Source organism: Mytilus californianus, unplaced genomic scaffold, assembly GCF_021869535.1.
Source record: "Mytilus californianus isolate M0D057914Y unplaced genomic scaffold, xbMytCali1.0.p SCAF_10, whole genome shotgun sequence".
Lineage (NCBI taxonomy): Eukaryota > Metazoa > Mollusca > Bivalvia > Mytilida > Mytilidae > Mytilus > Mytilus californianus.
Window position 1 is genome coordinate 71,064,935 of NW_026262582.1, and position 27,351 is coordinate 71,092,285.

At 32.7% G+C, this 27,351-nt stretch overlaps 1 long non-coding RNA gene across 1 annotated transcript in view; it reads right to left on the reverse strand.

The window, feature by feature from the left end:
- Positions 1–6,406: 6,406 nt before the first annotated feature.
- LOC127718457 (uncharacterized) overlaps positions 6,407–27,351 on the reverse strand; it is a 39,095-nt gene continuing 18,150 nt past the window's right edge. The window contains exons 2-4 of the long non-coding RNA XR_007989840.1: positions 27,075–27,283; positions 8,622–8,822; positions 6,407–6,635 (exon numbers count right to left, since the gene is read on the reverse strand). This is a non-coding gene — a long non-coding RNA (uncharacterized LOC127718457). The remainder of the gene's footprint in view (positions 6,636–8,621; positions 8,823–27,074; positions 27,284–27,351) is intronic.

Below are 27,351 nucleotides of genomic sequence, written 5' to 3' on the forward strand. Positions count from 1 at the left end.
AGCAAAAATTATTTGAACTTTTTGGTAATGAGCAGTACAATGCGCATAATGCCGTTGATGATGTCGATTCCTTACATAAGTTAATGACTTTTTCCAAAGTAGAGAAACAAGATATACTTGAATTTTCTTTTAGCGTTGAATCGATTGCTGAAAACATGAAATATGATAAAATCGTAAAAGATGATGCTGAGAGTTTTGGAGATCTTGTTAAGGGAAAATATATGTCTGCTCACTCAGATGGCTGTGAGATGTGCCCAATCCGGTCTTAAGAAATGTCATCTGGATCTAGCGTTTAATAGAAAAGGCTTCCATGGTTTACTTGATTTGTTGTCTCAAAGAAGATAGGACGGTTCACCTCGTGTTACAAAAACCGCGGACGTCATAAAAAAAATAACTGGATATAACGAAAATAAGTAATTGAAAAAAACATTGTTTGGAGTTCTTAGTTATTCATTCAAATAACAAACTTTTTTTTTAGAACTGTTCTGTTTTTATTGTACAACTATCATCTATTTCTACAAAATTTAGCTTGGTAATCACATAATCATTTAAAATTGTTGAACATTATCAGATAATCTTAATTAATCATGTTAACAAAATGCTTTTGCAGTTCGTGATTCTCCAATAAAAAGTTTTATCGCCTTTTTTTTTAAAGGAATGCTAGTTTATATATAGTTTAGAAAAAATAATGTAATCTTAATTTGTTCCTTTAGGAAAATATATAAGTACAAAATGTATTGTGCTTTTATTACTGTGTAGAAAGAAAAAAGTATTAGCTTCTTTGATTATAACTGATAACTTATAAATCTTGTTTGAATGATCTTTGTTCGTTTATAGCATGTATATTAAATGCAATATTTTGTACTGATAAATGTATTAACACATTTATTTCTCGTGTTGTTTTTACTTTTTTTCTTTAAAAAGAACTCAAATAATTCTGGAACAATAAAAAAAAAGTTGGGGTATCAATGATCATGACACAAAATCAGCACACGCTCAGCCAAAAAAAAACCACATTAAAAGCAAAGGAACAGCGCCTTTATCGCTGTTCTTCATCTCAAAGTCTCAGTTTGATGTTTATACTAATCATGAGAAGACTTGCCGGAAAAGTACAAGTGTGTATAGAAATGATAAATGGTCCAAGGTTTGTAAGTCAATCAACATGCAAGAGAGTAATTTTAAATTTTTTTAAGTTATCAAATATAATTGTGCTACTATATATTCACAGTAAATATTCATACAAAATCAAAAGGTGTACAACGTTTGAAAATTCAATGACAGAAAAATAGTAAACTAATATGCATATGGTGCATAGCTATCCTTACATGACAAAAGAATGTTTGATCTTATTTTGGTGCTAATTTTTTCTTGCATGTGGATTGTTTGGTCTTGTGTTTGTGACAGCATAATTCTATTAATTTTTTGTATCTATTTAGAAAGAAAGACTAAATATAAAAAAAAACATACAAACCCATTTGTTCATATTGATTACAGAAATATTGGTATTTGCTGCTTCTGCGCTAAGCATGCGCCATAAAGGAGTAAGAGCAAAGACTGGTAAACTTGGATTCGGGTTAATATGTCAAGCTATGGTGACATGTCTTCCTGTGTACGGTTACTTTGTTAACTAGAACGTTAAACTAGAACGACCATAGTGTCTGTCTAGTCCAAAGCATGGTTAACACTCATATTGCATTAACATTCCCTCGTTCTGATTAAAAAAAGAATATGTAGTAAGATTACCAATGAGACAACTCAACACAAGAGACCAAAGGCCACAGAAATTAACAACCATATGTCACCGTACGGCCTTCTACGAATGCATTTGATTTGCCACTGGACATAAAACAGCAATACATCAACATCATTTCTAATACCAGGTATGTAGCACTAATCAATTGATGAAGTGTATAGTCACTTTTGTAGCTTTTCAAAAGGTGAATGTGCATCTGTCTGTCCTTCCGTCCATTCATCTTTTTACATGTTCTTTTCTTCTGAATAACTGGGCGTAAAACATCAAATCATGTATACAAGATCTAGTTTTTAATTCTCCTGTCAATTTTCAATGTTCCCGTTGACTATAAAACTTTATTACATTATAATGGAAAAATGTTTGTTAAAATTTTTGTACCTGCTTATTAATTCTCCTGAACACCAAAATGATTAAAGCAGTACTGAGGTGCGGATCCAGGATTTTTAAGAGAAGGCACTATAGAAAGTCATCGTTGGGAGTGATATTTGTAAAAAGTCTATGCATTTATCATATATGTAGCTCCTTAAGGATTACCCGGACCCTGCCCCCTAAATCCAAGTCTTGAATGGGTAGGAGGATGTCATCCCGAATTCCCGATAAGAAATTCACTAATCCGATTTCCAATTAAAATAATAAGTTTCCGCATCACGATATAAATAAATCTCGACTACCTGTCAATTTAACTTGCTGTTCTTGAACTCCGTCAAATATTAGACGTATTAATCCCAAATTCCTGAATATGGCCCTTCCACCCCTCAAAGTAAAGAGAAATAATCATTATACACCTTAGACAAAATAATTGTATAGTTTCTCTGTCTGGTAAAAGCCTCCTTTAACAAATTGAAGATTCTGCTACACAAGATTTTTTTTGTTTTCTGACAAGTTCCGTTTGCAGGAAAAGACATCATGTAAGTAACGTTTGTGCTGTGATCCAATGGAAAAAAGTATATGTCAAGTTCTAAATTGCCGTGAGTCTTTAAATTAAGCCGTAAAAAAAATCAACAGTCCGCAACAACTATGCTTGAGATGTTTCTCACTTTGATCACAAACGATAGATGTATTTATGATACACATGATTTTTTTTTCCGAAAACAATATTACCGATTTATGGATAGCCTTATATAAGCAATATTTATACATCTGAAAAATGTTACCGATAACTTGCAGATAATTGGCGGGAGACGTCAAAATTGTCTGCCAGCGACGTCGTGCGTTTTCGCGCTAACGTTGAGGTTACATAGAGGGGACGCAATTTTTAGGATAAATCGCGATTTATCTTCGAATCCAACACGGTGACATATATTTTTTATTTGAGATTTGGAGAAAGCATGACAAAATGCAGTTAATGTAGAAAAATAAAATAAATGACATTTTCAGAACCACTCGATTTCGGTATTTTTAGGTTAAAAAATATGACACTTTGAGCATCTTGTCCGCAATGTCAAGCAAGGCTTGAACAATTATATAGTCATTCTTGTAGGGATTTATTTGTTCCTTATTGTCACTTATCACAGCTTCAGATTGAACCCAATCTTATTAATTTACGACGAAGAATATCTACTCCAAAATTTAACAACATTGCCTAACTTTTTTATAAAATTGCACAAGTCCCCAACTTTCGGCCTCAATTTTCTCGTCAACAAGCACGGTGACCTATCTTTTATTTGGTGTTTTTTTTATAACTCGCCAAGGCCTACAACATAATTCAAAATTATAAAAATGACATTGAAACTGTATCGGATGCCCTTAAATGGAATTTAGACGGGTCTTTACTGATTTTGGCCATAAACTGTGATTCATAACACTATAGGAACAAGTCTGCTATTAAAGGGGAACAATAGGTGCCTATGGGAATTATACATACAATCTGTCGATAACCTAATTGCCGAGACGTACATAAATGTTGTCAAGGAGAAAATTTATTGTTTAATCATCTCATCACACCTCCAGTCTCATTTGAGAAAAAAGGCTTTATATGAGTTACAGCAAATAAATTTGCAAACAGATTTATCAAACGAACACTTAATTATATAGGAAAACTTTTGTTTGTTAAGAATGTGTAGAAGTGTAGTATAAAGAGTTGAAAAGTCAACACTGTCAACGGAATCAAAATGACCACCAAAAGCACGTAATTTATCTAAAACATCCAAAGAATTTTTTACACTCCAAAAATGGTTATAAGTCCACTCTTTTCATATGTTTTATTACAAAAATTAATGATAATTTCTTTGATAATATTTAAGGAACTCGTTAAAAGCACTGAAAGATTAGTAGTAGAACACTTACTGGAGGCGGAGACGAAACGATATTTGACGGATAGTTTAGGTAACTAATACATAGTAAGGACCTTCAACTGTTCAGAGGAGGCCTTAAACTGAGCTGTGGTAGTGACATGATTATTTACTATATGACTCTCTGTGGAGCGTACGGCCTTGAATGCAGTTGAATGTATAATTTCATTCCTAAGGACTTCCGTATAGTATTTACGACATACCACCACCAAGACATGGGTGTATTGTTCTTATATCTATTTCTAAGTTATTTTTGAAGTGTGATATGCGAATACCAACAATATTCAGACATTTTACACTAGTCATTTTTGTACCCCTTATAGGTTGCTGTTCGATGTGAGCCAAGGCTCCGTGTTGAAGGCCGTACTTTGACCTATAATGGTTTATTTTTTACACATTGTGACTTGGATGGAGAGTTGTCTTATTGGCACTCATACCACATCTTCTTATTTCTATTTATTTGAATAGGAATCACGTGACTTTTTGTCAGATTTCTCCCGTTTACACCACTTTTTACAATAGGATGAAAGAACATCTTTGATAAGCTGACGACACTCTTCCCAATTATTTTTCGACGATCGGTAGACGATATTTTAGTCCTTTTTTCAGAAAGTTTACATCTCGGTCTTGAACGATTTTGAGGTCCCCTGTAAGTACAAGGTCATAGTGATCATAGCTAAACTTCAATGTTTCATAGTCTCATGTCGAAGGAGCATTATTTGCTATTCTGACATCCTGGTTCTTTGAAGTGGTTGGAATTTTACAAATTTAATATTGTGTTTGTTTTTTTCCAAATGTTGGTAAATTAATTTTTTTGAATTTCTTAGGTTTGCGGAAGCGGTATAGATGTTCTTGTGTTCGTTAGAAAAATTCACGTCCAGTTTGCCCTACAAATTGAATTCTACATTTCGGTTTTGTTCGTGTTACAAGATATATGAGGTTTTGGGTTTTTCAAGTAATGTCACACGAACAGGAGAGAGGAAAGGTTCTTCCGTTCACTGATGACTGAACAGTATTATCCGAAGATAATCTGGAGAAGTTTTGTCATTTTCTGGCATTGCACGGGAATATTTGTTGATATCCACGTGCGTTTTTGTTGAAAAATCTAGCTGCAGAGGCATTGCCTCCTTTAACACAATTGTCATGATTGCGTCATGTGTTATATTTTGAAGGTAAATTTCGATTAGCGGCAGTGGAATTTAAATTATGAACGCGATTTTTAAGCACATGGGTATTCGAAGTGTGGAGAGGTTTTTTGTTATTTTACCGTTTCTTAAAATATAATATAGTTTAAAAGTAGATAAGTAAAAGAGGCCGAAAGTCAAAGCTTTGAATTTGGATCATAATTACGGGATGAGAAGTAAGTAGTGCAGTCGAAGAATTCTAAAAAAAAATTGTAGTTAACTGGCGCGAGACCACAGTTATTTCGTTGTGCATTTCTCTTTTGACAATAAATTCAAATGAAAAAAAACCGCTCCTCCTCTATCTATATGTTCGTTATATTTTAGCACCCCATTTCTTCTATTCGTTATATTTTAGCACCCCATTATTCTCTTTTTTTATAATATCATTTTCTTTTCATTTTTTTGTCCATTCTGTAGTCTTTGTCCATTATTCTGTGTTAACACCCATCCAGACCTTCATTCATGTATATGGCAGGCATCATTATTTGTCTAGTTATATAAAAATATTTAGAACGAAATGTACATTTTAGTCTTTTAGCTTATAGTTAACATAATATTCTTTATTTATATCAAAATATTTTTTATTCCTTTTTTTGTGTCCATTCTGTAGTCTAGCTTTGTCCATCATTCTCTATTATATAAACACCCCATCGAAAACTCATTCATGCATATGGCAGGACAGGCTTCATTATTTGTCTAGTTATATAAAAATAATTAGAACGAAATTTACATTTTAGTCTTTTAGCTTATAGTTTACATAATATTTAAATCTAATGGAGATACTACAAAGCCAATGAAAAATACTTACATTTTCAAAATATTAATTCAAATAAATCCTGACGAAACAATTCAAATTAGGTTAAAAACGAGAAGAAAAAAGTTGTATATTAGATCTTTTTGAAAAAAATACATTTGTGGCTGTATGTGTGATTTAAAAATGGTTGTGGAAGCGCACATCTCGATCGTCAATGTTTCTTTTTAGCAATCCAATATTTTAATTTTTCTCTGAAAACTTAAGATTCTGTGCAAAGGGAGGCAAATCAAATTTAACAAAAAGGTGCCATATTGCCAGCTGATTGTGGTATATCAGCAGGTGCACTATCAGCAACTTAGTGATCTAGACCTTACTGAATGATATATGCATTCTCTTATAAAACCAAAAACAAAAAAGAGGAGATTCAATCTTTAATAAGTTAATTCAACATTCTGCAAACACCTTAACTTCAAGTAGATGGAGGTATTCAAAGGCTTTTAAGGTAATCTTGACATAATGTCCATATATACCACGGTTGCAATTCAGAGTTAAGTGCTGTCCATTCCTAGCCGGGCCTTTGTATCTCTTGCATAGCACCATCCTTCTTTTTAAACTGAAACCAACCGTAACTTCTACTTCACGTAATCTTCTACCTAAAATGAATATGAAAATGTTCAACACTGTGCAGGCAGTATGAATACATAATCATAAGGCAACTCTGAACAAATATAACAGTTCTTGCATTAAAAAGAAATTCGTGCAAATCAGAAAAGAAACGTTCAGAATATCACTGTATCGCCTGTCATTCTAACAATACATGCAAGACAGATTTTTCAATTCAACATTTTTGACATGTATAACTCAATCTTTCAATTTCATGCGGAATAAAGTAGCAGTTTGTTCTTGCCAGAAACTTAAGACGAAAGACCCAAAATCCATCTACGTTTGTTAATTATGGCTACTTTGCTTGTGTAATGTAAAATTAACTATAATCACCGCAGTATCACTTTTCAAGGATTTTGGACTTAAGCTTATTACAAGATTATATACAAAAAAACTTATCAAACGAAAATATAGTCCGACACCCCAATGGTCCGACAAATGAAGAAAGAAAGGGATTATCATTTCAATTGACACGGGAAAGGCGGGTTGGTTGGTAAGAACGGGTAATTTTGCGTTAAAATAATAGTAACTGAAAGTCACAAAAAAGTATAAAAATGAAAACTATAACCTTTAGGTAAAAGGTGGAGAAATAAAAAAATAAATATACAGCAGTCAGGAAAATAAGAATTGAGCAACCTGAACCCCACAAAAAACAGAGATTGAATATATGTTCCTTAGGGATCAGCAGTTCCTAATCCACTAGAGACACCAATCATGTAAATCCTGTCGTAAACTAGCCATTTGGGGAGTCAACATCCTGTATTTTAAGACGTCGTGAAACAAATGATAGCGTAAATATAAAAATAAGAAGATGTGGTATGATTGCCAATGAGACAACTCTCCACATGGACCAAATGACACAGAAACTATAGGTCACCGTACGGCCTTCAATAAAGAGCAAAGTCCATACCGCATAGTCAGCTATAAAAGTCCCCGAAATGACAAATGTAAAGATATTCAAACGAGAAAATTTAAGGCCTGATCTATGTACAAAATAATGAACGAAAAACAAATATGATATACAGCAACAAACGACCACTGAATTACAGGCTCCTGATTTGAGACAGGCACATACAGAATGTGGCGGGGCTAAACATGTTTGACGGGCGCAAAACCCTCCCCTTACCTTGGACAGTGGTGCAAACAGCACAACACAAGAACAAACTATACAACACAATAAACGAATAACAAATATGATATACAGAAACAAAAAACAACCACTGAATTACAGGCTCCTGACTTGGGACAGGCACAACAAGAATGTGGCGGGATTTAACATGTTAGCGGGCGCACAACCCTCTCCCTAACCCGGGACAGTGGTGTAACAGTACAACATATGAACAAACTATAAAAATCAGTTGAAAAAGGATTACTTATCAGATAGATACAAAGCAAAAACAAGTAACAAAAACACAGAGTGGACGTGGCAGGGTACTTATACATCCCCACAACAAAACGACACTAAGTACAGATCTGAGAGTACTCGCAGTTACTGAAAGCTAGTTCAAAGCCAAAAACAACTAATTAAACTAGACAAAGTGATGCCCCCGCACTCCACTCTGAAGTAACTGTATTATAACAATGTCAATGTAGGACTTTCTTTGAGATATTATTGTGTCTAGAAGACACAAATGATGCCCCCGCAGATGCAATGTGTCATTTCAAAACACACAAAGTTGAGCATAGGAGCATATAGGTCTATCATTAACCTTGTTCAACAATCCGCTAACATTTGCAAAGTGCATGGAACAAATCAGCCAGTCATCATCAATTCGATATTCAGACAATCTAATTAAAATATCTCTGATTTCGTTATGCTCGTAAGCGAATTACGATAGATCTGAATTTTAATCAGATTAATATTCAGATAACATGACCATTGAATATTATTTTAATAGAGATGGGTACTTTCATTTCCAGTATTTTTATTCCCAATTTTGTACTTTTTTGCAAACATCAGGGATTAATTTACTTACCTTCTAATCTTGTATTCCACATTTCGACACGACGAATTGCGTAGGGTTTTCCGAAGAATACCCACCAATATGGATCACGTTCCTTGTTCGTACAAAACATTGTAGATCGATCGTTGTCAACACCATAACGTGAAGGGAAACCATGGTTATAGGTTGAACTTTGACCTGTATGTTTCTTGTATGACACTTCTTTAAAACACGCTATGAAGAAAAAATAAAAAAGTCGTTGAACTGCCCTGCTATATCTATAAATATACAATTCGTCGTGACTAAATTGTTCAGGAAAGAAAAGTTGGTGTGCAAAGTTATACGTTTTGAAAAGCAATTTATAACCCAATGTTGTAATGCTTAATCCAAAACAAAGTTCAAACTTTATTTCTATTTGGAGAACCAGGATATACGTCAATAAGGAAACAACCCGACAATACAAACAAGTTGCTTTCTTAGCAACCATTGCAATTCAAAGTCACTATGCTATTTTTTAAGCTACTAGTCGTGCAAAATTGCCAAAATTTGCATAGATTGTTCATGAAAAAACATTTTTGTAAATAAAAAGAAATCAATGAGATAAAATAAGATAAGTTTTAAAATATGCTTTAAGGAAATGAAAAGAAAATAAGGTGTCACCGACCTTGTTTTCTTGCTACTAGTAAAAATTAAAAACTTTATAAAAAAAATTACTATGTGAGTTATCCCCCCTTAAAAGGCTAAGTTGATAATTTGATTCAAACAAACGCAAATATTTGGTATTTGATAAATCAGTTTGATTACTGCAACAAATCACTTATTTTTCTTTATTCCAATAAACAGTATAACCCATTAATTGCAAATCTGTGTCAGAATTTGCAGAATTAAGCAAAGAACTAGACTATTTTACAATCCAAGATGGCGGTATACAATTAATCTACCTTAAAAAAGCAATTCATCCACTAGTGAGGCGGATGATACAAAAAGTATGGACTTCCTGTCTGGCTTCCATGTTGAAAAGACGTACATTTGCAAGAATAGCAATCTAGAAGATTTAAAGTGCATAACAGGCCATCCGTGGTCGGTGGCCTGTCTTCAATCAAGATCAGTATATAAGTCAGGTATTTTCTGAACTTTAGAAAGTTTTTTTTTTTTACTTTTTGTTGAACTTTACCGTTTCCCCTTCACCATGCCTGGTGGTGGGGGAAACCGCATGTGCAAAGAATGTGTTATAGACAATAAGAAAGTTGGACCCTTAAGTGTTATTGAAGAAGCTGAGAGCTTGTGTGGCGATGGAAACGTTTTGGCCGTCGTTCCACGAAGTGGCAATCTATACGAAATCACCGTGGCAAGCAAGGATGCCTCAGATGAACTAAGTACGGGTCCGTTTGTATTAAGCGGACAAAGGTACAACTGTAAAGCCGTTTATTCTGCGAAACGAGTGGTAAGCTTTCTTCATTTACCGGCCTTTATACCAGACGAAGAAATTCGCAAGAAGCTGATAGATTATGGCGCCGAGTTAAAATCATAGATAAAACGACGTGTTCATTCTATAACAGATGTAGCTGACGGCATGAGGTTTGTTGTTGTTAAATTTCCGCCCAATGTTTCAAGCCTTCCATATTCAATGAAATTTGTAGTTGACAATAAACCCGAATATATAAGAGTGAAACATGACCACCAGTCTAAAGTCTGTTCAAAATGTCTGTCATCAGACCACCTTTATGCAGATTGTCCGGACAATAAATGCTACCGTTGTGATGAACATGGTCATCTTTGTAAAAATTGTCCTAGTGAGCAATGTGAAAAATGTAATAAGTATCCGAAAAAGTGTAGATGTTCTGAGTCCGATATGAAAAGCTTTAAACGACAAATGGCGGAGAGAACCCAAGAGATGAAAGACTCAATTAAAAACTTTAAATTCGTTAAAGAATTGAATCGCGAGGATGAACATTCTCAGACGAAAAAAAACACTTAGAGAAGTGGATAAGTCCAAAAATGTTGCAGAACCGTCGGAAAATGCAGAAGTTATAACTGTCGATGTTCACGCGACAGCAAATGATGAAGTTAATATTACTAATGACTCCCATTCACCCCCTAACGAGACTTCCGATCCCGGACAGAAAAATATTGAATTGTGCGAAACCGGAAATGAAGTTCAAATGAGCGATGATCAAGATGATTTCAATGTTAATGATAGATTCTGTGTCAGAAAATTGGGGCACCGATGAAAACAAATGTAATGAATCAGAAGTTGTGGGTCAAACAGAAAATCTTACCTCTCCTGAAGTTGTAATTACTAATGCCATGTTGTCTTCACAAAATAGTGAAGCTGATATGAATGATGAAGAACTAGCAAAAGCAATGGTAAAAACTAGTGGTAAACCATATATGAGGCGTAGTCGTTTAAATGTTAGGCCTAATATTCCTTATGACAGGAGGCAGTCTGTTGTTTATGGTGGTACTCAAAACAAACAAAACTAATAACCTTCTCGTTCATAGTCTATATTCAGAGAGCACTCATTCTATTCCTGATGGTACAGTGCGTATCCATCAATGCAAATGGTCTTAGAGATGTAAATAAATTTATTAAGTTTTGTTCTTTTTGCTCCGAAAACAGATATGAAGTGGTTGCTGTGCAAGAAACATTTTGGAGTCCCGATTAGATTGAAGATCATAAAAAACATTGGAATGGTGTAATCATTTTCTCTTGTTCAGGTTTAGACAGACAAGGGGTTGCTTTTCTGGTCAGTGAGAAATATAAAAATTGTGTAACTTAAATTAAAGGGTTTGATGGAAGGTTTATATATATTCAGCTTGAAGTTGACAATAAAACTATTGATTTGGTTAACGTCTATGCTCCAAATATTGTCAACGAAAGAGATATATTTTTTCAGAAAGTTGGTGATAATATTCCAAAGTCGGATGAAATAATTTTGTTGGGTGATTTTAATACATCATTTTCTCCTCTATATAGAGTTTGAAAACACACTGAAGATAAAGCATTCAAACGTATTTCTAAATTATTAGATGATTTTAATATTTATGACGTTTGGCGTGCACGGTTTTCGAATTTGCGAGTATTTTCTTGGCGACGTATAATTGAAAATAAGTTAGTTCAAAGCCGTATAGATTTCATATTCATTTCGAAAATGCTTTCTACGTTTGTTAAAAATATTTATTACAAGCATACGGCTTTTAGCGACCATTCGTTTGTAATTCTTAACTTCGATTGTAGTCAAACAGAACGCGGTCCCGGTGTATGGATTTTCAACAATATGCTGCTAAATGATGAACATTATGTAAATAAAATTAATGATTTAATCTTAAAAGAAAAAGAATGTAGACTATTTGACGAATCCCAATTAATTTGGATTGATAACCTAAAATATAAAATTAAAAAAGAAACTCAGGTTTATGCTAAAGACAAAAAATATATCGAAAGATCTGAATATTTTAAACTTCAAAATAAATTTGAAAAAATATCAAATCTTGCCGCTAATAATTATAAATATAATGTAAATGAATTTGAAGAAATAAAATCAAAAATAAAAAACTATGAAGAGGAAAAATGTAAAGGAGCAATTTTGAGATCAAAAGCCAGCTGAGCTATTGAAGGTAACAAAAATTCTAAATATTTCTTACAATTAGAAAAACACAGACAAGAAAGTAATTCAATCAAAGAAATTGAAAATGATAATGGTAAATTATTAACAAGTACGCAAGATATTCTTAACGAAATTAAAATTTTTTATGAAAAGCTTTATTCACGTACTAATATAGATGAATCAAAAATGGAGGAAATAGGCGAATTTATTTCAAAACCAGTTTCTGAAGATGATATAAATACTTGTGACGATGACATAACTTTAGTTGAAATTTTTAATCCTTAAGGTAGATTCATGGTATACCGCCATCTTGAATTGTACAATCCCAGTACAAAATCGGTTTAGTTATTTGCCCAAATCTGCAAATTTGGAGACAGATTTGCAATTTATTGGTTAGACTGTTTATTTATATAAAGAAAACTTAATGATTTATTGCATAACTCAAAATATTTAAACGAATATCAAATTTTGTGTTTTTAGAATCATTTTTTTTCAAATAAGCCATATGGGGGGAGTTAACTCTTCAAGTAAAAAATATATACTGGACTAATAGGGAAATTTTTTATTTTTACTTGCAGCAAGAAAACAAGTTCGGTGACACTATTTTTTCTTTTTATTTTCTTAAAATATATTATAAAACCTATCTTCTCACAATTTATTTCAAAATTCCATCTCATAGATTTTTTTTTATGCACACAAATGTGTTTTTTCATGAACAATCTAACCAAATTTAGGCAATTTTCAACGACTCATAGCTTAGAAAATAGCATGGTGACCCATACTTTTTATTATATTTTTGAAAAAAGCATAGTAAAATCTTCATTTTGGCAAAGTATAAGAAAATTCTATCTCATGAAATATATACCTATGATCTACCTTAAATGGTATGAATAAAAATAAAAGTCCGGGTAATGACGGCCTCAGGGTTTCATTTTACTGTAAATTTTGAGGCAAGGCTGTCCAATTTCTGCGTTGTGCTACGTAATAGCTGCGGAACCATTATTACAGGCAATTTTAAAAAATAAAAATATAAAAGGTATTGAAATTCCAAATTCTAAAGAAAATTCTAAAATATTTGCACATGCAGATGATTTTACATTAACTGTTAGTGATAAAGAGTCAATAAATCAAACTTTTGAAGTTTTAGACCTTTACTGTAAAGCCTCCGGGGCTAAAATAAACAAACAGAAATCCGAAATCATGTGTCTGGGATCGGAATCAATTTCCGAAATTGAATTTATTGATTATGGTGTAAAATTAAGTGCAGAAGTTTCACAAATATTAGGAATTTACATGGGTAAAAATTCTGAATTGTGTGACTACTTGAACTGGGATTCAAAAATTAAAAAAACAAAAAACAATTTTATATTTTTGGTCATAAAGAGAGAATTATCTCTGCAAGGTCGAGCTACAGTCTTAAATACATTAATAATGTCTGAAAAATATGAAGTTGAAATAAAGTCTACAATTTTAAAATTTCTTTGGCAATATAAATCGCATTAAGTAAAATATAAAACAATAGTTGCGCCTAAACTTGAAGGAGGATTAAATATCCCAGACATTTATTTAAAAATGCAATCATTCAGACTAAAGTTTTTCAAAAAATATTTAGATGAAAACTGTAAAACAGTTTGGAAAAATACTATGACTTATTTTATAAACAAAATCGAAAACATGAAAATAAATTCAAACATTGTTTACACTTGCTTTCAGTTTTATAGATGAGTCCTCCTGAAAAAATTCACAATAAGTTTTGCAAATTTACACTTGGAGTTAAGAAATGTGCTAGTAATATTGCCTCTAGATCTGAATTAGGAAGATTTCCCCTTTTTTGTTTCATTGCCACACAGTCACTTTTATATGAAGACCGACTTTTGAGTGAAAACTCATCTGATTTACTTAAAGAGTGTTACTCTCTTTCTAAATCACTTCATGATCAAGGTATATACTCATGGTACTCATATGTAAATCATATTAGGTCCGATAATAATATTAGTAAACCCAAAGATGTAACTAAAAACAAAAACGGAGACTGTAAGAATTTCAGTAAAAAATTCTATAAAAATGAATTTCAGCAAAGATATAAAGAAATATATGACAATAAAATATCATCTCTCGACCAAAATAGCAAACTTCTTCTGTTTAAGCATATAAAAGCTGAATATAAACAAGAATTTTATTTGACATACCCTAATCTTGATACAAGAAAACTTATATGCAAATTTAGAATAAGTGATCATTCCCTCACTATTGAAACTGGAAGATATAAAAATATTCCACGCCCTCAAAGACTTTGTAATAAGTGCAAAGTTCTGGATGATGAATCACATTTCTTTTTAATATGTAAAATAAATGATGATTTAAGACATGTCTTTTTTAATGATTTAAAAACTCAATACAAAGATTTTTCTGATAATAAAATGAAATATATACTAAATCCAACCACTAGTCAGCAAGTGAAATCTTTAGGCTCCTTTATTAAACAGTCTATGGAACTGAGGACAGGGGGCACTTGAGGTCATTTGTTGTGTTTAATGTTTTGGTTTATTTTTATTTTTTATGTACATTTAATGTCATCATTATATTGTTGTTATTACATGTAGTTGTCATGCCTTTGGCCCTCTTGTGGGTGTAATTTGTGCTTTAATAAATTTATTTAAAATGAGTCAATTAAAAGTCTTACCACGTGTCTATCAAGAAATGATCCAAGCTTATTATTCACTAAAGTCCGAAGTCGATTTCGATATTGAAATTCAGCATATTTATGTAAATCCAATATTTTGTAACCCGGTTATCAGTAATAACAGAAGAGCATTGTTGTTTAGCGAATTCATTAACTCCGGTATCGTTCAAATAAAAGATATTTGTTACGAATTTATTCCCGGATTTATATCAAAATATTCTATCGTTGAATTGGTACAAGAAAAACATCCAGAATCACAAAGTCGGATTATAGCTGAAGCGTACGCCAAAATTTTAAATGCCATTCCTAAACCGTGGAAAAACGATTTTTAAAGACCAAACAGCCTATTCAGTTCAACCAGAGATTTTTCCTTTAAATTTTGTGTGAAGGTATTTCATGATTTGAGGAACAAAATATGATGAAAAAAATTGGGGGTCACCGACTTAGTTTTGTAACTATAGCAACCTCAGTTTTGTGTCTTCCCGAATATTAACATGATATTTGCTTGTTACTAGTATCTAAACTCTCAAAAATCCCTTTATATCAAACATACAAGCATAATTCTTGTTTCACGTTCAACAGTAGATTTGTGTCTATCAAATACAGGTTCAAGAGTTTAAGACTCTTATTGTTTTGATCTTTGAAAATATGGTTTATTTCATTCCCGCCAAAAATAAAACGTAAGAATGAAAAACGTTTCCAGTATTAAAAAATATCTACCAGTGATTTCTTCATAAAAATTTCAAGAAAGAAAGTGCCATGTGCACTCTATAAAATAGAGCAAAAAAAGTATATGTCACCGACCTTTCAAAAAAGTTATGAGTAATTTTGATATTTTTTTCTAGTTCGTTTTGAAGAAAAGAGTTGTCGTTCTTCAGAACATTGAATCTGACGTCATAGTACATGTTTTCCTTGGTGGCGCACTATTTGAAAAAAATCTCAAATCGGACGTTTGAAACCCACATTGAATTTTCCAGAATAACAACTTTATTCATCTACTTTTTTATCTGGTAATACAAGAGATCACATGTATGTATCAGTATCAGGGCTCAAGGTCATAAAACTGTACTCAGTACTTGGAGTACAAAATTTGTGCTCGAAACTCCAAATTCAGTATTTTGATTGGTTGATATCTGAGTCTGAGTACAATAATCGTGCTCGAAAGTTTTATGACCACAAGGCCATATCTCATGATGTTGTTGCCGCACAAAATTAACCTTCAGACAAATCATCCGTCGGAATGAAAAATAGTTCGAAATAACCTTTTACGCCGCGGTTGAAAGGATCCTCTCCCACTCATTAGCAAAATCTTTTAAAATAAAAAGAGAAATGAAAGATAACACTGGCTAAATTACAGACTATTTGACTATATTAGACTAGATGTGTGGGCTTTTTCGTCGCGTCAGTTTCAGAAGTTTGCCCTAGCGCACTCCTTCGCCACTGTTGACAGACGGACAGACATAAGCACGGACGGACTTCTTTATACCATTATGTGTTCCGACTAAGACGAGCGTATACAAATTATTCCATCTAGCTTGTGGATTCATTATTTATGAATATTTAAAATATAAGGACATTAAAATTAAAGGTATATTATATGAATTAAAGTTTTTGATTCTAAAACGTTATACATCCATTTATCATAAAATACGATCACCGTTATTACTATAGCTCACGTGTTTTTGAATAAACGAGATAGTAAATATAAAATACAAATAAGTTTTTAATTCAAAAAATAACTTAGAATCTAAGAAATTATTTCTCAAAACAGGATGAAATATTATGTATCTAAATTGCTCATTTTGGCAATTAAAACAAAGACCAGGCTGTATGTATAAATTGCCCGCATTGGAAATCGAAATTTGTTTTCAATCTTTCCGGTCATTATAGCTTTTTGAAAGTGAGAAATTTAAGGTTGGATCTTATTCTTGAAGCAATTTTTTTTGTCATACAAGATTAGTTTTAAACACCGTAAATTCTGCATGATTTTAATTCACATTCACTGAGTATTAATTTTTTATATGTTTTGCCTTCAGCTTCAGTGAGATCAGGCGAAATCTTTATTATTTCTCCTTAAGACTAACTAAGACAATTCAAAATGAAACAAATGACAAAAGACAATGAACCTTTATCATTTTCATTTTTACTATAAGATTTTGTCAATTAAGCAGTATAAATAAAATTTAACTTCATTGCAAGATCAGATATCATTTTACAAGAATCATCCAGAAATAAGTTAATCTCAACATACATACGTTGCCAGTTTAGTTTAAACATATTATAGTGTCTAAATATACAATAGGATTGGATACAAGTTATAACAACTTAAGATAATCCTCTCCAAAAAAGAACAATATACCAAACTTCAAGATGACAGCAATTATATAATTCAGTACAATATGAAAAATTATATACAATAAATATATTATGTTTAAACTGTAACAGTTGGATACGAGTACACTTCATGATACAGCAATATTAATCAAAGAATCTTTTTGTATGGCGTACATAACTATGTACATTTCTGAAAAGGATTGTGTTTTGTTCAACAGTAATTTCGTCTGTTCCAAATAAAATATGTTCTATGGAGATAGCAGATAAGTGTTGAATGGATTCAAAGAGCTGATTTCTAAAATTTATGTAGAGTGGACATTCTAAGAAAAAATGAATCGAATCTTCTAATGGACACCCACATTCACAACTTGGGTCATTTACTAAATTAACTCTGTATAAATCAGCTTTTAAAGAACTACATCTATGTCGCAATTTTGTATGCAGTATATTTTCCATCCTGTTTCCAATGAAATAATATTTAGGTACCAAAAATGAAATATTATTTCGCCGGATTGTGTTTTTGAAATTTGGAGATGATTGTATGGATCTAATATCTAACGGTAATAAATTCCATGCACGGATTGAAGAAGGGAAAAAAGATTTAGAAAATATGTCCAATCTACATCTCGGTACTCTATAATGAGAACGGTTTCTAGTATTATAATAATTATCATATGTATAATCCGAGATACAATCCATAAGATATTCTGGAACATTATTGCTGTGTATTTTATGAAATAAACATAATTTACGTCTATTTCTTCTAGAACTCAAAGTTTCCCATCTAGTTTCAAAAAATAGGGACTCTTTACTTGCAAATTGCGGAAGTCCAGTAATAATTCTGGCTGCCTCAAGCTGCAAGCGCTCAATTTTTTCAGAATCTCTAACACAACATCCATCCCATAGTTCGCATGCATATTCTAAAAGTGGAAGTATGTATGCAAGATATATCTTATTAAGATTGTTTCTGTTAAGAATATATTTCAATTTTCTCAGAACAAAAATCTGTTTAGAGGCACTACAGCAAATATTATCTATATGTACTGACCACTTGCAATTATTAGAAAAACTAACACCCAAATGTTTGTGGTCATCAACCTTTTTAATAAATTGTCCATTGAATTTCAAATTAATAGGCTGGGAATCCTTACGGAATTTAAAAACCATATATTCTGTTTTCTGAGGATTAAAATCTACAAGCCATTGTTTTGACCAATCATTTAATGTTTCTAGATCCATATTTAATCTCCTTTCAATATCTATAGCATCATTCGAGGAATACATAAGTGAACTATCATCGGCAAAAAGTCTAACTAAACATTGAATTTCATCTGCTATGTCTTTTATAAACATAAGAAATAATAAGGGCCCAAGTACTGAGCCTTGGGGCACACCTGCTTTTAATGTTCCAAATGCAGATTCTGAATTTTTTAGAAGCACTTTCTGTTTCATATTACATAAATAATTTTCAATCCACACCAATAATTTGCCTTTCTTGTCATAAGTTGCTAATAGACCTTTATGCCAAAGTCGGTCAAAAGCCTTCGAGATATCACAAAAAAATCATACACATAATTTCTTTATCTTCCATAGCTAAACAAATTCTGTGATAAATCTCAATCATTTGATGAAATGTTGAATGACCAGGAACGAAACCTGACTGGAATTTATACAATAGCGTGTGTTCAAAAATGAAATTAAAAATATGTTTATAAACTATTCTTTCAAAAACTTTACCCACACAGCTTAACAATGCAATAGGACAATAGTTTGAAACCATCAATTTATCCCCTTTTTTAAAAAAAGCTAAAACATTAGCAACTTTCCAGCAACTTGGAAATTTTGAAGTTCTCATTGAACAATCAAATATATATGATAAAGGTACACACACACTATTAGCAGTATATTTTAACATTTGATGGCTAATACAATCTTCACCGGATGCTTTACCAATTTCCAAAGATTTGAGTACGTCTTTAATCTCATCTTCCGTTATTTCATCAATATCTAAGCTATGTTGGGTACGAAGTGGTAAATCTGGAGGTGTAACCCCATCATCCGAAGAAGTAGAAATATTACAAAAATATGAGTTAAGTAAATCTGCTTTTTCTTTTTCACCAACAGAAATGTCATTAGTATTTGGATTTAATAATGGAGGAATCGACGTGGAACGACAATTAACCATAACTTTTTTAACGCGAGACCAGAATGCTTTCGGGTTTTTGTTTGACTTTTCATCTAAAAGACCATTAGCGTTTAAATAGAACTGTTCCTTTGCATAAATAATCACATGTTATTTACTTTGTTACGTTGAACTTTAAATTTTTTAGTATTTTGCACAGTTCTCAATTTTCGTAATTTTTATACGCCCGTCAAATTTTTGACGGGACGTATTATGGTATACAAATGTCCGGCGTCCGTCCGTCTGTCTGTCTGTCCGTCCGTCCGTCCGTCTGTCCGTCCGTCCGTCCGTCTGTCTGTTCGTCTGTCTGTCTGTCTGTCCGTCTGTCTGTCCGGCGTAAACATGTCGCACCGTAACTTGAGAATGACTTATCCAAATTTCATGAAACTTAACATAGTTGTTTCTTATGATGGTCAATCGATCTGTATACTTTTTGGTGAAAATAAGATTAAAACTTTTTGAGTTACGGGACTTAGTAACTAAACCAGGTGTGTGTTTTTTTTCACCTGTCGCACCGTATCTCAAAAACAATTTATGATTATTGCTTAAAACTTTACACACTTCTTAGTTATATTAACCTTAAGATGTATACTTTTTGGTGATGATTCAAAATTTTATTTTAGAGATATTGAGTATTTTGTTAAAAAAGGGGGAGGGGTTTTTTACATGTCGCGCCGTATCTCAAAAACAGTTTATGATTATTGCTTAAAACTTTACACACTTCTTAGTTATATTAACCTTAAGATCTGTATACTTTTTGGTGATGATTCAAAATCTTATTTTTGAGTTATTGAGTATTTTGTAAAAAAAGGGGGAGGGGTTTTTCACATGTCGCGCCGTATCTCAAAAACGATTTATAATTATTGCTTAAAATTTTACACACTTCTTAGTTATATTAATCTAAAGATCTGTATACTTTTTGGTTTTGATTCAAAATTTTATTTTTGAGATATTGATTTTTTTTTTTAAAAAGGGGGGTTTTCGATCTTTAAATTGCACAGAATTGATTCTTTCATCAGTGTCTATTTTATTTTGTTATCACTAGCGCCGATACCATATTTGCTTTACGATTAAATACATGTACATGCAGTAAACCTAGAATGTATATTGGTAATATATGGATATAAACAGTGTTCCCTTATGTTTAAGATCACTTACATCATATTTTTCGAGAACTTCGGTTTGACACGAGAAAAAAAAGATGGACTTCGTTGTTGGCAAGTACAACACGTATAGAAAAGATTAAATGACGAGAAAGGAATATATCATTTGAATTGTTTTACATGAGGATGGAAGTTTTTAACGACCTTGACTGGCTATACAGCCCTTGCACGGTCCGTTGTTTTACATTTGTTATTTCGAGGCCTTTTATAACCGACTATGCGGTATGGACTTTGCTCATTGTTGATGGCCGTACGGTAACCTATAGTTGTTAATTTCTGTGTCTGACATTTGGTCTCTTGTAGAGAATTGTCTCATTGGCAATCATACCACATCTTCTTTTTTATATATCAGATGTGTAGCATATAAAATACTCGGTAAGAACAGATAATAATTAATTCATTGTAATACGTTTTTATGGATTTAATTGTGGTGCTTTAAAATGCTGTAAATAGAAATTTACTCCGTGATTTGTATTAATGTAAGGAGAATGCACAGATATCTTTTAAATTGACTTATCCTGCTCGAAATTCTACTCCCACCGCCCCTTTGTGAGCAGGGGACAACAGTTTAATGAGTTATATACATTATATAGTTGACAATTCATAACATATGTATAGCTGGATAACGGAAGAGGTTTATATGATAAATCAAAAAAATAACTTTCACCTATAATTTACCTGTACACAATCGGCGCAAATGAAAGACAAAATAGGCGCAAGTGAAAGAAAAAAAGTTAGATGCAGATCGGCGCAAATGCAAAAAGCCGAGTTCAAATTTAAATTTCATTTTATTAGTACGGAAGTCACAGATAGTGTAGTCCATTCGTGTTTAATTTCCACTTAATATCAGCGCGACGCTTAATTCCACTTTTCTTGGAAGACGTAATTTTAAGCGTACACCATGTTGGAATCCGTGAAAAACGCGAAATAGGACGTTATAATTTGACGTTTTTTCATGAATAGAGCTTTTATGTCACTACCAAGTTGCGTTAGTTGATGCGCATAAACAATAGGCTGTTTGGTCTTTAAACGCAATTAATCCTGTCAACGTAGACAGGTTTCCCTTCTTGACGGTCGCAACTAAAATGATAGAATTTTCAAAAGTTACTACCAAAATTTTTTATAAGCTCCTCCTTCAAAAGTTTTCTGAATCGCCAACGTCGTAACATTTCTGGACTCAACATTATATTTCAATGTGTTTTAAATCTCTATATTTGGTTGTCAATCAATGTCATCTTCCACCCGAATGTGTCAGTCTTAATTATAGGGTGGTGACAAATACTATATTTACACTCAGTAAACTGTGTCGAATAGGTAAACATGATAACAGCACGTGCTTGTCATGTAGAGCAGCTCCAGAAGATATGTTTCATCTATGGACTTATACACCTTATCGCTATTTGTCCGCCATTACTGGACATCACACAAGTTCCCGTAAAATTTTGACGTCATAATAGAAAATATCTGACGCCACAATGGAAAAGTGATTGTTGTATGACGTCAAAAGTTCGAGCGGGACTGATTCTCGGGTCAAGCGGGATTAGCGATAAGGTGTATTGCCCCTCGCTTGTCAATTTCAAATCGTATGTAATTGACATTCTACACAATGTACTTTTGAACAAATATATCATGTTAAGGAGGGGTATTTGCGAAAAATACCAGTCGAGAGAATGTTAAATTTCGCGAGCCGTAAGGCGAGGGAAATTCATTCTCAAGACTGGTATTTTTCGCAAATACCCCTCAAGAACATGCTATATCTGTTTAATTACACCGAATGTTAACGTTCAAAAACGCATTGATGATCGTGACGTTACAAGCGTCCAGTCGGATAGAGTATTTTTTGGCAAATACCATGGCAGAGAGGGTAAAAAAGGCATATCCTTTTTGCATATACCCCGGCGGCGTTAAAAAATGAACGATATTCTTTTGATAACAGTAAATTGGTGAAAAATACACTGGATATCAACCAATCAAAACCCAGGATTCTTACATAAGGTGTAATTATGAACAGATATATCATGTTAAGGAGGGGTATTTGCGAAAAATACCAGTCGAGAGAATGTTAAATTTCGCGAGCCGTAAGGCGAGAGAAATTCATTCTCAAGACTGGTATTTTCCGCAAATACCCCGCAAGAACATGTTATATCTGTTTAATTACACCGAATGTTATTGTACAAAACGCATTGATGATCGTGACATAAAACGCATTGATGATCGTGACATGACAAGCGTCCAGTCGGATAGAGTATTTTTTGGCAAATACCACGGCAGAGAGGGTAAGAAAGGCATATCCTTTTTGCATATACCCCGGCGCTGTTAAAAATGAACGATATTCATTTGATAAAAGTAAATTGGTGAAAAATACACTGGCTATTAACCAATCAAAACCCAGGATTTTTACATAAGGTGTAATTATAAAAGATACACTTAATCAAATTCTGGATTACACACAATTAATATTACATGGGTATCTCAAGAATACAAAAGAAATAAATACATATTTTGTGAACTTTTTGCTCAGTGTAGCAAGGATATCTATATATAAATCTTGTCGAATAAAAGTATTTGATGACAAAGACATTGATATAAAAAGGTTATTTATTTTTACCATGAAAAAGTATGTACTGTATGCATTTACATATTACATTACAACGACAGATTGCTTCTTTTCGAGAAATATTATGTTAATAAAAACCCACTTATGCTATATGACCAAAAAAGTTTTCAACTTCTTATATAAGAAGGACTGACTATGTTATTTGGTGAAATAGTATTTCTTTTTTCTTTTTTTTACTGTGGACTTTAATTGTTCTGAAAATAAAGAACGAGTTACCTCGCCTTAGACGGTAAAATGACAATATGATGAAAAGACAGTCATTTGTGTTTTTTCTGTTGTAACTCTTATTAGAATTAATTATTATTTGTTTGGTCAAAATATGTATCTAGATGGAGTTCTAAAACAATTACTTACAATTTGAGGGATAAAACTAACAAATACTGTTTTTATTACAGTGATCTCAGAGATTTGCTGAATCACTTTTATTTGTAAATATGTGAATAAAACTTTATAAGAGAAAAAAGTATATCCAGGAGTCAGTTTCACAAAAAAACTTACGACTAAGATTGATCGTAAGTATACTGAATTGTTCATGGCTTACGACCAATCTTAGTCTTTTGTGAAACCGACTCCAGTCTCATATGACGAAAACAAAATGACACTGGAGTGGCAGGAGTGGCAGCAAATAAAAAAAGACCAAAGGAAACAGTTAAGTCTATAAAACTCAAGATATTAAACTAAAGACTGAGCAACACGAATCCCATTCTAAATCAGGTGTGATATCGGGTACTCAAAAAGGGAGATCCTGCTCCACATGTGGCACCGATTCTTTTAACAATTAACAGCTGATTTTGAATTATTGACCACAAATAAAAATGAGAATGGAAATGGGGAATGTGTCAAAGACACATAACATTTCTATACATATAACTTAATTAGTCGAAATGATAGCTTGACAACAGATTATTGCTTAGCAATCTCTCTCTCTCTCTCTCTCTCTCTCTCTCTCTCTTTGTTTAAATTGTGCATGATCTGATGAAAAGGCAGCTATTTCATTCACGGCTAAGGGGTTAATTCTGATCCCTTTAAAATTGTTCGCCTAAAGATTAGAGTTATTTAACTTAAAAAATCTGTGTTTCCTGTCTTAGGTGTAAAAAATATGTATCTTGACACAATTGGTATATGTAGTTAAAAAAAAGAGGCGAAAGATACCAAAGGCCAAAGGGACATTCAAAATCATTAGTCGAAAGTAAACAGACAACGTCATGGCCAAAAAAAGAAAAAGACAAACAGACAGACAACAGTACATAAAACACAACATAGAAAACTAAAGACTTAGCAACACGAACCCCATCAAAACTTGGGGTGATTTTTTCACTGAATAATTCTAATATGATTAACATATCTGCAAATGCCTAAATATGACTTAAGGATGTTCGCTACTCTTGTTTTTGACTTTCTGTTTGACATTCGGAATCCTCTGTTTTATCAATGTAATGCCAATAAAAATTTTGCCCACTAACCTTCATGTTTCTTTATATAATTTTAATTCATATAGTTTAAAAATCCATTTTTGTCTCGCCTTGACGGAGCAAAAAAGCGAGACATAGGTATGCTGTTTCCGGCGTCGGCGGCGGCGGCGTCAACAATTTTTAGTTTGCAATTAGGTCTAGTTTATGGTGAACCACAAGTGGTAGGTGACTGGTCAATCATATTTAGTATGCAGTTGTAATAGCATTGGCACATCTCATTTCCATGGAGATTATTTGGCCCTGCCCCCTCAGTCATGGTCTATTGACTTTGAAACTTTTGCTTAGTTTTACATGTGTTAGTTTTGATTAGGTCAGTTTATGGAGAACCACTAGTGGTATGTCAATGATATTTGGTATGCAGTTGTATAAGCATTGGCATATCTTATTTCAATGGAGATTATTTGGCTCCACCCCCTTAGTCATGGTCTATTGACTTTGAAAATTTTGCTTAGTTAACATGTATTAGTTTGTGATTAGGTCAGTTCAAGGGGAACCATTAGTGGTAGGATAATGTTAATTGGTATTCAGTTGTATAAGCACTTGCACATCTCATTTCCATGGAGAATATTTGGCCCCGACCCCTCAGTTATGGTCTATCGACATTGAAACTTTTGCTTAGTTTACATGTATAAGTTTGTGATTAGATCAGTTTAAGATGAACTGCTAATGTTAAGTCAATGATATTTGGTATGCCAATTTATTGGCATTTGCAAGTATCGTTTCCATGGTGATTATATAGCCCCACCCCTCTTCATGGTTCATTGACTTTGAAACTTTTACACGATAGTTTACAAGTTAATGTTTGTGTTTAGGTTTGTTTAAAGGGAACGACTTATAATAGGTCAATGGTATTTGGTATGCAGTTGTATTAGCATTGGCACATCTCATTTCCATGGAGGTTGTTTAGCCATGTACCTCAGTCGTCGTTCTTTGACTTTGAATATTTGCATAACTTACATGATAAAGTATTGCTTTTTTAATTTCAACATTTGCATAATCAAAATTACAGAAAGGCGAGACATATCTCTGTGATAACAGTTTATTTCAAAATATAATAAAATCCTTGTTATTTTTTCATAGTTTTTGAAGAAAAAAGGTTAAATGTATGAAAAACTATAGAGAATCATTCCCGCCAAATTTTCAAAAGCTTATATCTCAAAAACAAGCACACGGACCCTTCATTTTTTTCTGCTTTTTTATTCCCTTTATTCATATACTATCAATTTATAACAGTCTTTTAAAAAGCTTGTTATTTTGAAACAGAGTAGCGAACATCCTTAAACGTGATTGGGTCATTACAGAATATTTTGTTTGCCTCTTATTCAATCTTTGTAAACATTTTGTCGATTTCACGTTGAAATATTCATGCATTTTACATATAAAAGGAATCCAAAGATTCTAAGAAAGAAAACAAGAATATGTGTCAACAGGACACAATGCCCCGCTCGAGCTATCATGTGTCAATGTGTTTATGGTCAGTGAACTGTGAAATCTTATCATTTGGCATCAATTTGAGAAGTGTGACTCCCAATAAAACATGTGCATTAAGATTCAACTTAAGGATGTACTTAGGTGAAATTAAAAAAATCTAGAAACCTGACTTAAGTACATCCTTAAGTCCAAGCCTAGCAGTAATACCACAGTAAACATTACCCATAATCTCGACCAATTCTGATACTATTGTCATTTTTCAAAAATTCGAGTTAGGTAAATGGGAATTTTTTTCATAGACAAGTGCCTGTGGTAAAACGCTAATAAATATGATTTATTAGATCAATTACATAATACGTATGACGGCAGGTGGCCATAGAAAAAACCCAGATGTATTCCGAAAAGACAGTAGACTACAAAAACAACCAATTGTGACTTGGATGGAGAGTTGTGTCATTGGCACTCATACCACATCTTCTTATTTATAATATATATACGTGAACCCTCAGGTGTTCGCGCAATAACCAAAAGAAAAAGACATATAGTAGGGAGTCGGTTAAAGAGCTCTTACGAGCTCATGTTCATTGTTATTATGTATATATGCAACCCGACTTTCAATAAAGATTACTTACTTACTTACTTACTTACTTACTTAACTTACTTAACTTACTTAACTTACTAACTTACTTACTTACTTACTTAGAGAAAACATACAATCTTCAAAAGTAGACAAGTGTCTTATTAAAAAAAAATAGACCGGTGTCTCTACAATAGTATAAAACGATTGTAAATAAGTTAACCGATATAACCACCAGAAAAATCTTCCACCAACAACAACTTTTCATTTGTATGGCCTGGGACTATTATACAAATATATTATGTCCCAGGTGTGGCCAAGGACGTATAACTAACATCTAATATACGTCCTTGGTATCGCAAAATGATATTTTTAGACTTTGGTTAATTTCTTAAACTTGTTTCATATTATTTCCATACCTTTCTTGACTATATTTTTTCTAAGTATCTTTCCTATATTTATTTTTAGCATCTTTTCTTTCAGCTTTTTCTCGACTCTCAGGATAGTATGTTCGGAAAGTTTGCAAGCAGACGACAACATAATACATCCGAATATCAAAACAGTAGCACAGTATAGCATTTTAGCAAATCCCATACTGTTGTAAACAGTCAACAGATAACCATTTGAGCTGTAAATAAAAAAAGGAAACACTGAATAGGATATTATCTTACCTCCTATACATTTCTAGGAATATGA